Raw genomic sequence first — 13273 nt, 5'->3', positions numbered from 1 at the left:
GTGTTGGGATTACAGGTGTGAACCATTGTACCCAGCCTACTTTTCTATTTCTTTAGCTTTCTTTCTCATTTTGCTCTCTAGCACAGTAAATTTTCCTCTATTATTTAGAAACCTATCCCCGTGCCGAGTATTTAAAAGATTCTTAAAATTTGCCATGAACTTATTTTAAAAGGTTAAATAGGAATGAGGAAGCAAAATTCAGATGAAGTAGATTTGTTAATCACTGGGGGTAGAAAGAGAGTTTCAGTAATCTGTTGCTGCAATCATTGACTCTCTAGTCCAAGAGGCATCTTGAAGACCAGTGCGTCTGACTTGATTTTCCCCTACAATTCTAAGCAGTGGTTTCCCTGATGACTATGAATATATATAGCATAGGCATCTCATTGCCTTTCCAAGCAGCCCCTCTGACAGCCAGAACTGAAATCTGCTTCTCATAATGGTCACCCACCACTCAGAATTCTACTCTCCTACATGAAATAACTTTTACCATTTCTTTGTAGTAGAGTAGCGGAACAAACAATGACACTAAAATCACAAGCACAGTAACCAATGCAGCAAAAGCTAGGACCAGTGCCACATGTTTTGCCATCATCACTTTTTTGATTGATTGCATTTGCTATCCTTTGCAAACTGTTGCTCTGTCCCTCCTTCCCTTTAGCGTGCTCTTCCAATATGTAAATATGGAGAATCTGGTCTTTACTAAGAGTAGCATAAATGTAGTTCTTAAGTCATTCCCAATTTGGAGCACTCTACACTATACTATCCTGAGCTTCGGATTAAAGCCTGAGTTTTCCTGACTTGAAATTTGAAGGGAATTCTTTTTGTTGTTGTTTTTCCTGGTAAGACTCTGCAGCTTTGCTGAGAAGAACCTAGTGGAGAGGGAATATCCAATTTCTTATCTCCTGGCAACATGAGATTTCCAGAATCTTCCACAATCACTAAAGGGTCAGATCTTTGGGACTTCATCCCTTTGTTATAAGGTGACTTAGCAACAACAGTTTGGTTGCAATTGAAGATGAGTTTTGAAGTATTGTCTCTCTTTGTGGCCTTTCTTCCTCCCTCTCTAGAATGAGTGGGTAGGTGGGTGGATGTGTATGGCGAAAGATGGGAGGAAAAGGTGGGCCAGGCAGTTGGAATTGTTTCTTAGTGTGGTTGGGTCTCACAGCTTTTTATGGTTGTTTTGCTCCTATCCTCTAGGCCCCTTTGGCCAACTCCTTCCCCACCCTTTCACCCTAAAGCCCCAAAAACCACAACCACAGTCAAATAATTAAACACACGAAACAAATCAAACTGCCTCTGTGTGAATATGTTTCTCTGGTCACGCCATCCCTGTGAGAGATGCCTCCTTCATAAACAGTAACAGGCAGAATTTCTCTAGCAAGGCAGGCACACAACAGACTCTGTATCTTCAAGGCAGAAGCAGAAGGGAAGGCCAGTGCCTCTGGGTTAGGGCCTGTTGGTTCTTGGAAGGCACTCCCAAGAATCCTGGCAAACTCTGCAGGGAGAAGACAAAAATTTCCAGTGTTTGCAGCCAACAGGGCCACGTGTTCATTCAAGAAAATTTATGACTTGGTTGGTCTCTATGGGCTTCTGGCTGAGTGAAGGTGAGAGAAATCTGCGGTAATTGCAGATCTGGCATGACCAAAGATGAGCCAGTTTTAAACAACCTTCTAAGGTAAACTTTAAGGAGACCTTTAAAACTTCGAGCTTGATGGCTCATGTCTGTAATCCCAGCACTTTGCAAGGCCGAGGTGGGAGCATTGCGTGAGGCCAGGAGAGTTTGAGACCAGTATGAACTACATAGTGAGACAGTCTCTATAAAACATAAATTATGCCTTAGTCCTAGCATCTTGGAAACCTGAGGTGGGACGACTGCTTGAGCCCAGGAGTTTGAGTCTGCAGTGAGCCATTACTGTACCACTGCACTCCAGCCTGAGCCACAGAGTGAGGCTCTGTCTCTAAAAGACAAAATAAAAAAGATAAGAAAAAACCCTGTCTCAGAATCCTAAAATCCAACTAAAGGGTTAAGTTCTAAAAATGATAATTATGCATTTTGCAAATTTCCTGTCCTTATAGTCCCAGCATGGAGTGACAAGGTTATTGGTGAGCACTAACACCCAACTGAGAAGCTTTCAGAAAATACTGTTATCTGGGGCTTACCAAAGGCCAGTTAAATCAGAAATACTACCAAGTGGGGTATTTATATTCCTGTAAAAGTTCTCAGTGAACTTAACGGGCAGTTAGGGTTCAGCACCACTGCATTGAATAAACCAGTCTATGAAAGTCTTGCTAGAGGTTTTCTGAGTTTTTTTTTTTTTTTTTTTTTCTTTTGAGACAGAATCTTACTCTGTTGCCCAGGCTGGAGTGCAATGGCGTAATCTCAGCTCACTGCAACCACTGTGTTTCAGGTTCAAGCGATTCTCCTGCCTCAGCCTCCTGAGTAGCTGGGACTACAGGCGCATGCCACCACACCTGGCTAATTTTTTATTTTTAGTAGAGACAGGGTTTCACCATGTTGGCCAGGCTGGTTTCAAACTCCTGACCTCAGGTGATCTGCCCACCTCGGCCTCCCAAAGAGCTGGGATTACAGGCGTGAGCCACCGTGCCCGGGGGTTTACTCAGTTTTAACATTGTGCCACATTGCTACATTTTGTGGCTAGAGATGATATGGGCCCTCAGGGAGAGGAACTGATGATAGCTGCTGGAGTCTGAGGAAGGAGGAAAACCAAGAGAGAACAGAGTCAAGGACAGCAAAGGAGGAAGAAGACATTTTTAAGGAGCATGGCCTGGTCAAAGTGGTCTGGTCCTACAATGCAATAACTTAAAATGTCTCCATGTTGTACAACCGGTGGATTATTGGTGACCTTGGTGAGATCAGTTACAGTGAGATTTCACTTGGCTGAGGAGATAAGGAAACAGAGATAAGTGTGGACTAAAATTTTCAGAATTCTGGCCAGGTGCAGTGGCTCACGCCTGTAATCCCAGCACTTTGGGAGGCTGAGGCGGTCGAATCACAAGGTCAGGAGTTCAAGACCAGCCTGACCATTGTGGTGACACCCCATCTCTACTAAAAATACAAAAATTAGGCGTGGTGGTGCCTGCCTGTAATCCCAGCTACTCAGGAGGTTGAGGCAGGAGAATCACTTGAACCCAGGAGGCGGAGGTTGCAATGAGCCGAGATCGTGCCACTGCACTCCAGCCTGGGTGACAGAGAGAGACTTTGTCTCAAAAAAAGAAAAAAAAAGTAATTTTAGAATTCTAGCTGAGAAGCAACAGAAAGTCTTAAAGGATGTCAAAAGACAAAATTATAATAAATTTAGTTTAAAAATTGAATTGGCTTTATTTGCAATTCTAGAATCAGCAACACCTCATTCTGAGGGTTCCAATTTGCTGAGCAGAGGAGGTTGGCTTTATAGGCAGAAAACGGCTGAAGAAAGTGGAAATGAACAACAAAAAATAGATTGGTTGTTTCAAAGTGACTTTCCTTATAGGGTTAAAACAGAGGGGACTTCCTTATTACACTGACTCAGGTTGACTGGAATCTCCTAATTTTTAGAAAATGAGCTCATTTCAAAGTTCACTTTGATTATGTGGCACTTAGCACAAGTGACTTCATTCTGGTTTTGTCTGGCCTGCCAGGGCCTAGTGCAGGAGGCTAGCCCAAAACAATAGCCTCCCATAAGCTTTAACAAAACAGATACAGGATTCAGGAATTTTAATTTTTTTATTTTGTATTTATTCAATAATAGGTTAGATCTGAGTGTATACATATATGTGTAATATATGTATACGTATACATATATGTGTAATATATGTATAACGTGTATGTGTATATAACATATATAATATATGTATATGCTAAGGGGATGGAATGGATGAAAATATAGGAGGCTAGAGGGAGTAACATGGCTCCTGAAAATGTATAGGAATGGAAGTAGTAGCCTTGGAGAGGAAGAAAGAAGAGACTTCACTGTCATTGTAACAGAGAGGAAGAAGGAGTCACTGGTATGGATGCAAAATGTTTAGGCAGGGGCATGGGTAGGAATGTGAGGACCTGTTTGCCTCATGGCCTCTAATTCACTGTGAAGTGGAGGTAAGATCGGTTGCAGGGTTCCTTAGTAAAGCCATTGCCCTCTGAGGCCTCTGGAACCATTAACATAGAGTGAGGCCACAGCTGAGCACACCCTCATTTCTCACTCCCTCCTGACACACAGAAGAGGGGACAGGTGCTATGTCTGCTGGGAACTGAGGTGCGGGCAGTATGGGAGACAGTTGGTTCCCTCTGTGTGGCTTTCTTCATCTCACTTCACTCCTTACCTCCACTCTCATGCATTCCCCTGCCTCCTGCAGACTGCAGAGCCCTTCTGTTTTTTGTCTGTTCATTGCTCCTTCTTTCCTTCCATTGTGTCAGAATCTCTGCCTTTGATTGGCCACCACTGCTGCTGTCCTTAAGTGTCTTTGCCTTTTGTTATGAATGCTGAAAGTCTGATAATGTATCACTATTGACAGGTAATCAGAGGGCTCTTTTCGTTCCACAAGACTTGCTGGTAAATAAAATGTGTTTGAAGTCATTATATACCATTCAAAACATTTCTAGCCTTCACAAAAATAAAAGACCAAATTCAATGATGAGTATAAATAAATAATGAAGGGCCGGGTTTCTGGGCCAGTGATCTTTCATCTTCATCTTGCTGTTTCTGTTCTTCACTTGATGAAGACTATCAAAGATGAATTCAAAATATAGTATGCAACAGCTACCAAAGGGCAACTTCATATCGATTTTCCTTTCAATGAGCCACAGGTCTGGCTTACTTGGTTTAACATCCTGCTAGAATCAGGCAGTCTTTGGACTCAGTTCTGCAGTTTCTGGTTGGCATGATGATTCATCTAATGGAGAAATTGAGAACACTAAAAAATCTTTAAGTTTGGTAAAATGCACATAAAATTTACCATCTTAACCACTTTTCAGTGTACAGTTCAGAAGTGTTAAGTATATTCACTTTTTTCCTTATATGAATACATAAGTAGCACACTTTGTGTGTGTGTGTGCAACCAATCTCCAGAATTCTTTTCATCTGTAAAATTGAAACTTTGCATCCATTAGACAACTCCCAATTTCTCCCTCCCCCTAGCTCCTGGCAGCCACAATGTACTTTCTGTCTGTATTAATTTGATGATTCTTGGTGCCATATGTGAGTGGAATTATACAGTATTTCTCTTTTTGTGACTGGATGATTTCACTTAGCATAATGTCCTTAAGGTTCTTCCATGTTGTAGCATGTGTCAGAATCTTCTTCCTTTTTAAGGCTGAATAATGTTCCACTGGATGTATATGCCATATTTTGTTTATCCATTCATCTGTTGATGAACACTTGGGTTGCTTCCTACCTTTTGGCTATTATGAATAATGCTGCTGTGAACATGGATGTATAAGTATCTGTATGAGTTTCTGCTTTCAATTCTTTTGGGTGTCTACCCAGAGCTGGAATTGCTGGATCATATGGTAATATTTTTTAATTTTTTTTTTTTTTGAGACAGAGTCTCGCTCTGTCGCCCAGGCTGGAGTGCAGTGACACTATCGTGGCTCACTGCAAGCTCCGCCTCCCGGGTTCACGCTGTTCTCCAGCCTCAGCCTCCCAAGTGGCTGGGACTGCAGGTGCTGGCCACCACACCCGGCTAATTTTTTGTATTTTTAGTAGTGATGGGGTTTCACCGTGTTAGCCAGGATGGTCTTGATCTCCTGACCTCGTGATCCACCCACCTCGGCCTCCCAAAGTGCTGGGATTACAGGCATGAGCCACCACGCCTGGCCTAACACTTTTTAATTTTTTAAGGAACTGCCATACTGTTTTCTATAGGGTTGCACTATTTTACATTCCTACCAGCAGTACACAAGGGTTTCAATTTCTTCACAGCCACACCAACACTTTTCTATTTTTTGATAGTAGCCATCCTAATGGGCAGCATCTTGGGGTTTTGATGAACATTTGTCTGATGCTTAGTGATATTAAACTTCTTTTCATGTGCTTATTGGCTATTAGTATATCTTCTTTGAAGAAATGTCTATTCAAGTCATTTGCTTATTTTTAAAGTCAGGTTTTTTGTTGTTGAGATTAAAAACATTTTAAGATTTTTGCAGTAAGTATTTAGAGCAATATTGTAGGGTCTTATTAAGTCCAAGGCTTTTTATTTTTCTCCAGTGACTCCGCCACAGTCCCTGCTGTAAAATACAGTGGCTCTTCATGGTAAATTCCAATTTTAAGTAGCATTAAATGTGGCTGTACTCAGTTCTTTATTTTTAACTCATAATATTTGGGTCAGCATTTTTAGATAAAGCGGATGCTATGTCTTTTGCCATAGGAAACAGGAAGGTATCTATTATTTTCTTTGCTGATGACATGGTCCTTCACTGAATGGTTGGTTTCTATCAGGAGAAACAGCTTGGTGTCAAGTACGCCATTTTTAGAATGTACTCTTGTTTAATAGAGCTTTATTAAACAGATAGATAAGTATAGTTATATTTCAGGGGTGGTGCTGTGTATTTTGGGACCAACGTCACCCATCGGAGCCATGGAGATTCAATTCTGCTTCAAATTAATAGCTCCACAGGATCCACATGGAAGTTCTTAACTGGCAGGTACAGATGGAAACTAACTTCTATCCTAAAAATCCTTCAGGCCAGGTGTATCTCTTATGTGCTGTAGGTGTAGAAATTTAGAGCTTCACCATACTTGTTAGTGTCTTGGAGACATATCCAAAGTTGCTTTGTAGAGAAAAGTCTTATTTACCTGTAGATTTTCTTAGCCTACTCTATGTTTAAGGCCATACTCCTGGGCAAGAGCATAAACTGGACTCTACTTTCCTTAACTGTCTACATGTCAGGTGTTTCAGCCCAATACTTTCCTTTCAATCAGGTATGAACATTATGAAATCATTAGTAAACATAGTTTTGGATTGTCTTCTATGGAAAACTTGTTAAAGCTCATACGGGAAAAATGATATGTGAGAAATACAGCCAAAAAGACATGCTAAACACTCATTCTTTAGCTTCTCTGAGCTTCTTCCTGGTATTGAGTTGCTATACCCTAAACTCAGTTCTGCAGTGTATTATTGCTCTGGCTCCACAGAAAATTCTGTGCCCAAATTAAGACCTAACAACATGCCCTCAAATTTTACAGAGGCTCTCTCTAATATTTGGAACACTTGGGATTTTTTTTTCTTTATTGGGTAGAAGTCAGAAGCAGAGAAAAAGTTGTTTCTGAAAAAAGTTGCTATAGTTTGAAGTTTCCCTCAAAAGTTCATGTGTTGGAAACTTAATACCCAATGCAACAGTGTTGAGAGGGAGGTAGGGCTTAATGAGAGGGCTCCAACCAATGGATTAATGTCATTATTAAAAGAGAGAGTTAGTTATCACAAAGCAGGTTGTTATAAAGTGAGTCCAGCATTTGATGCCTCTCTGTCTCACGTAATTACTTCTGTCTTCTTCCCTTTCACCATGAGATGACCCTTACCAGACACCATGTTCTTGGACTTACCAGCCTTCAGAACCATCAGCTAAATAAACTTCTGTTCTTTATAAATTACCCAGTCTGTGGTATTCTGTTATAGCAGCAGGAAACAAATAAAGAAAACATTTGTTTTTTAATTTTTATTTTAATTTTTTTTGAGACAGGGTCTCACTTTTTCACATAAGCCAGAGTGAAGTGGCATGAACAGAGCTCACTGCAGCCTCAACCACCTGGGCCCAAGCAACCCTCTTGTCTCAGCCCCCAAGTAGCTGGGACCACAGGCGCATGCCACCATGCCCAGATAATTTTTGTATTTTTTGTAGAGACGGGGTTTTGCCTTGTTGCCCAGGCTTGTCTCAAACTCCTGAGCTCAGGCAATCTGCCCTCCTCAGCCTCCCAAAGTGCTGTGATTACAGACATGAGCCACTGCACCCAACCAAAGATAAAAATTAAGCTTTTTTTTTTTTAAATTTTTATTTCCATAGATTTTTGGGGATCAGGTGATATTTGGTTACATCAGTAAGTTCTTTAGTGGTGATTTGTGAGATTTTGGTATACCCATCTCCAGAGCAGTATACACTAAACTTGTAGTCTTTTATCCCCTACCCCCTTCCCACTCTTACCTCTGAGTCCCCAAAGTCCACTGTGTCATTCTTATGCCTTTGCATCCTCATGGCTTGGCTCCCACTTATGAGTGAGAACATAAACATTTAGCCTTTTTTTTAAAAAAAAATTGAGATGGAGACTCACTATGTTGCCTAGGCTTGTCTCAAATTCCTGAGCTCAAATTATCCTGGTCTTGGATTCCTGAGCTCAAATTGTCCTACTGCCTCAGCCTCCTAAGTAGCTGGGATTACAGGAATGCTTTTTTCTTTCTTTCTTTTTAATTTTTTTAAACATAAATAATGTTATATAGCCTCATGAATGTCTTTGTCTTTTGCCTTGACTGTCAGAAAATTAGTTTTAAATTCAAGCATTCTTTCAAATCTAATTTTGTTCGATGTTAGTATTTGCTGACTTTGCTTTTTATTTGATATATGTATTCTTTTTAATAGCTTTATTGAGGTATAATTTACACACCTTAAAAATCTGCCATTTGAACTGTACAATTCCATAATTTTAAATAAATTTACAGAGTTGTGCTGCTATCATCACAACCCAATTTTAGAATATTTTCATCATCCTGAAAAGACCCCTTTTCCCAGCCCCAGGCAACCATTAATCTGCTACTTTCTGTCTCTATAGATTTGCCTAATCTGGTCATTTCATGTAAACAAAATCATACCAGAGTCAAACCATTTGTGGCTGGCTTCCACTGCTGAGCATAACAATTTCAAGGAAAATCTATGTAATAGCAAGTATCATTTACATGGTATCTTTTGAAGTGCAAAACTTAAAAATTTTGATAAATTCCAATGAATTTTGATTCATTTTGAATTTTTTTTTGTGTATGATGTGAGATAAGTGTTTGAATTCATCCTTGTCCTTCAGTATAGGTGTTCCTTGATTTATGATGGGGTTACATTTTGATAAACTCATTATAAGTCAAAAATATTTTAAATGGAAAATGCATTTAATACTGTGATAAACCAATTGTAAAGTCAAAACTTGTAAACCAGGGGTTATCTGTACTTCATTCCTTTTTGTTGCTGAATAATATTCCCTTGTATGGATATACCACATTTTGTTTATCCATTCACCAGTTGATGGACATTTGGATTTTTTTCAGGTTTTGGCTATTGTATTAGTCCATTTTCACACTGCTAAAAATAACCACCTGAGACTGGGTAATTTATAAAGAAAAGAGGTTTAATTGACTCACAGTACCACATGGCTGGGGAGGCCTCAGGAAACTTACAGTCATGGCCAAAGGCAAAAGGGAAGTAAGGCACGTCTTACATGGTGGCAGGAGAAAGTGAAGGTGGGGAGTGCCACACTTTTAAACCATCAACTCTCATGAGAACTCACTCACTATCATGAGAACAGCATGGAGAAAATCTGCTCCCATGATCCAATTACCTCCCACCAGGTCCCTCTCCTGACCTACGGGATTACAATTTGACATGAGATTTGAGAAGGGACACAGAGCCAAACCATATCAGCTATTGTGAGTAATCTTCTATGAGCATTCACATACAAGTTTTTGTGTGGATGCACATTTTTATTTCTCTTGAGTAGATACCTAGAAGAAGAATTGCTGGATCTTATGGTTAATTTATGTTTAACTTTTAAACTGTTTTCCAAAGTAGCTGTACCATTTTACATATCCTGCAACGATGTATGAAGGTTCCAGTTTCTCTTTGTCTGTACCAACACTTGCTATTGCCTGCCTTTTGGATTATAGTCATTTTAATGGGTGTGCAGTGGTATCTCACTTTGGCTTTAACTTGCATTTGCCAGCTGGGTACAGTAGCTCATGCATGTAATCTTAGCATCTTGGGAGGCTGAGGCAGGCAGATCATTTGAGCTCAGGAGCTTGAGACCAGCCTGGGCAACGTGGTGAAACCCTGTCTCTACAAAAAATACAAAAATTAGCCAGGCATATTGGCACACACCTGTGGTTCCAGCTTCTCAGGAGGCTGAGGTGGCAGGATCGCTTGACTCCAGTTGAGGCTGGAGTGAGCCATGATAGTGTCACTGCACTCCAGCCTGGGTGACTGAGTAAGACCCTGTCTCAAAAAAAAAGACAAAAAAAGAATTTGCATTTCTTTAGTAACAAATGATGTTAACATCTTTTCTTGTGCTTATTGGCCATTCAGATATCTTCTTTGGTAAAATGTTTATTCAAATGTTTTGCCCACTTTAAAAATTGAGTTTTCTTTTTACTATTAAATTGTAAGAGTTCTTTATATATTCTGGATACAAGTCCATTACCAGATACATGACTTACAAATATTTTTCTCCCGTATGTGACTTACCTTTTTATTTTGTTAGTGGTATCTTTTGAAGTGCAAAACTTAAAAAATTTTGATAAATTCCAATGAATTTTGATTCGTTTTGAATTAATTTTTTGTGTATGATGTGAGATAAGGGTTTGAATTCATCCTTGTCCTTCTGGATATCTAACGATTGCAGCACCATGTGTTGAAAAGATGGCTTGTCTTTTGCTGGCTTCACTTTTATTTTATTTGTGCCTTTAAAGAAAAGGTGAAGTAGGCATAAATAATTTATGAACAAAAATGAAGATGCTCTCTGTGTTGAATTTCTAATGCTTACATGAGAGAATGAGCATCAGACTGACGTGTTAACAATAATTTGAACCACAGTTTTATTTTGTTCCCTTCATCTTCCCCATTCCCTCCCCAACCCTGTAGTTAACATCTGCTTCTCTCCTGTAAGAGGAAGTGAAAGATTTAGGTCAGGCCCCAAACCAAACTATCTTTACTGCACTCTTCCCTTTTAAGAAAAAAAACCCCACCCTGCTGGGTCCGTTTAGCACTAAATTACCCTACATCAACGGTTCTATTGTGATTTTTGGAAGTTGGCCTTCCCCCGGAAGCAGAACTGCTGTTGCTGGGACTGGGTGTTATGACATCAATCTAGCTGGTCACTTTGAAGGACGCTGACAGGAGTCAAGAGAGACGATCCTTCAAGTATCACAGGACTTGCCCTTATATTTGCTTTACAGATGAATTTCTTACAAGAAATATCTCAGAGGAATATTACCAGAGCTGGAGATCTTCCACATTCAGATCCTACATGTATCTGTGGTGCTGGGCAGAGGTAACCCCAAATAAGAATAGGTTCAGTTGACTGATACAAGGCAGCAAGACTGGCATCCTTGGGGAAGTCTGTCTCTGGAAAGATATTATCCATCCTGCTATCTTAAGTCATTATAAAGAACAGGATGATTGCATCTTCCTTTATGGATATGTACTGGGTTCCGTTGTTTTATGGTGCTAACCTAGCAGCTGTAACCGGGATACCTTTCTACTCTGGCTTTGACAAGTATCCCTCACAATCAGGGCTGTGGCATAATAATGATAAAAATCATAGCTAATATGCATATAGCACTTATTATATACCAGCAACCCTTTTCCTGTCTTACATATATTAACTCATATAACTGTACCTTGGCTATATATATTAAAATGAATTTTTGAAAGGAGTAGTGATATAGAAGCAATTGACATGTTATTTGGACTGTATGGGGAACTCCATCTCCTAAAAGAGCTTTGAGACCAGAAGGAAAGGCCAGAGACAGTACTTGAGGGGTAAAGTTGAACAGAAGGGTCTTTTTTAGGGTCTCATATTCTTTATCTCTAGAACTCATTCGAGACAAAAGTTACAGGGAGAAGACACTGATCTTCATTTCCCAGCTTTGGTTAGACATATTCTTTTAGAATCCTTCTTCAAGGGCCTCCAGAATTTCTGTCATCCCTCATTTCCAGGCATTCACCTTAGTGCCTGCTTTCTCTGCTGTGGCATGGGGCCATTCCCCAGCTATCCAGGTTTGTCCTTGGCAGGTTGGGGTCCCCCTTGTTGCTTTCCTGTCCTGTCTTTCAATGTGACAACTGTTTGCTAGAAGAGGGCAGTTTCGGGGGGGCGAGGTCCTGTAACATTTTAACTCACTGCTGGCCCAAACAAAAGATTTCGCCAAGTTTAAGATTTTAGTAATATACAAACATTTTGGCTTATTTTAGGCTATTAGCCAGTTTGTTCCATTTTAGTATAAGATTCAGAAGCTAGTTTCTGGGAGAAAACAAAAGGAGAGGGGAGAGGCTGAGGGCATACATTGTCTGAAACAAGAAGAGCTGAAAAGGAAGGAAAGATTGGAAAGCCTTTGTCTACATCAAAATTTTGCTGAGGTCTTTTCCTGACAGAAAGGCTAATAAGAGATGCAGGTAGGTCCTTCATTACTGCCCCCAGATCACACCAATGTAATTAACTATGGTCTCCTACAAACTGTGCACTCACCTTTGTTGTCTAACACAGGAGAATGACTCAAATGGGGGGAATGTCCAGACCCATGAAAGTCAGATTATTGCAAATGGAGGTAGGCAACTACTTTTATACAGGTGCTTCCAGAGAAGACATGCTTTAGATGGCAATCTCCTCACTGATACATGAAGGCAGACCCTGCCAAGCTGGGTATATGATCAAGATTGTCTTAAAGTTCCCCTCAGCTTGACTAAATTTTAGACAGGCTTCTTCCTGAGTATAGGCCCTTGAGCTCTCTTTTTCTTAGAGCATGTACTTCACTTTTTCTTTCTTTTTTTCCCCCATTTTTCATAGAACTGTAGTTCAGAAGGAAGAATATTTACTGTAGAAAGCTTGCAATTGTAAATTCTTTGGCCCTCTGAGAGGTCAATCTTCTCCCAACCTCTTGCAAGTTTTATAACCCGGGAATGTCTTTCACAAGGACCTGGGAGCCATCACTTTGCAATGTAATTATCAGGAAAGACAGCTCCACTATTTCCCAGTCTCTGTGGGACCATAGGAGCCTAGCTTTAATACGTGAACAAGCACCAACTAGCAAACACAGATGGCCTACTCCCACTGGCCAGCGCTAATGTCCTCTAGTACTTTTCTATTTGCTCGCTCCAGTGCTTAAAAATTCTCCCTCTTTTTGTTTTCAAGTTTAATCATTCTCCCCTATTGCAATAGACTTGACTCCTATGGCAATAAGTATTGAATAGAGTCTTTCTTGCCTGTTTAGCTCTATGTCGTGCAATTTTTCTTTGGTATATAGAAACTTGCACAGTATTTTACCTAAACAGACTCCAAATGAGTTTGAAAAGCCATTAACCCAGAACACAGGATAA

General features: G+C 40.2%; 1 long non-coding RNA gene across 1 annotated transcript; it reads right to left on the bottom strand.

Annotated features, from left to right (window-relative positions):
• Positions 1-921: 921 nt before the first annotated feature.
• Positions 922-11609, bottom strand: LOC129058490 (uncharacterized). Its single transcript, XR_008523622.2, has 5 exons — positions 11175-11609; positions 10427-10642; positions 10064-10177; positions 8132-8223; positions 922-1495 (listed from the first exon to the last, which is right to left on the bottom strand). It is a non-coding gene; the product is annotated as an uncharacterized LOC129058490 (long non-coding RNA).
• Between the last annotated feature and the right edge of the window lie 1664 nt (positions 11610-13273).

The sequence above is a fragment of the Pongo abelii genome, chromosome 2 (assembly GCF_028885655.2).
Source record: "Pongo abelii isolate AG06213 chromosome 2, NHGRI_mPonAbe1-v2.0_pri, whole genome shotgun sequence".
Lineage (NCBI taxonomy): Eukaryota > Metazoa > Chordata > Mammalia > Primates > Hominidae > Pongo > Pongo abelii.
The sequence above is the reverse complement of the archived record's forward strand: the minus strand, read 5'-3'. Positions and strand labels throughout refer to the sequence as shown.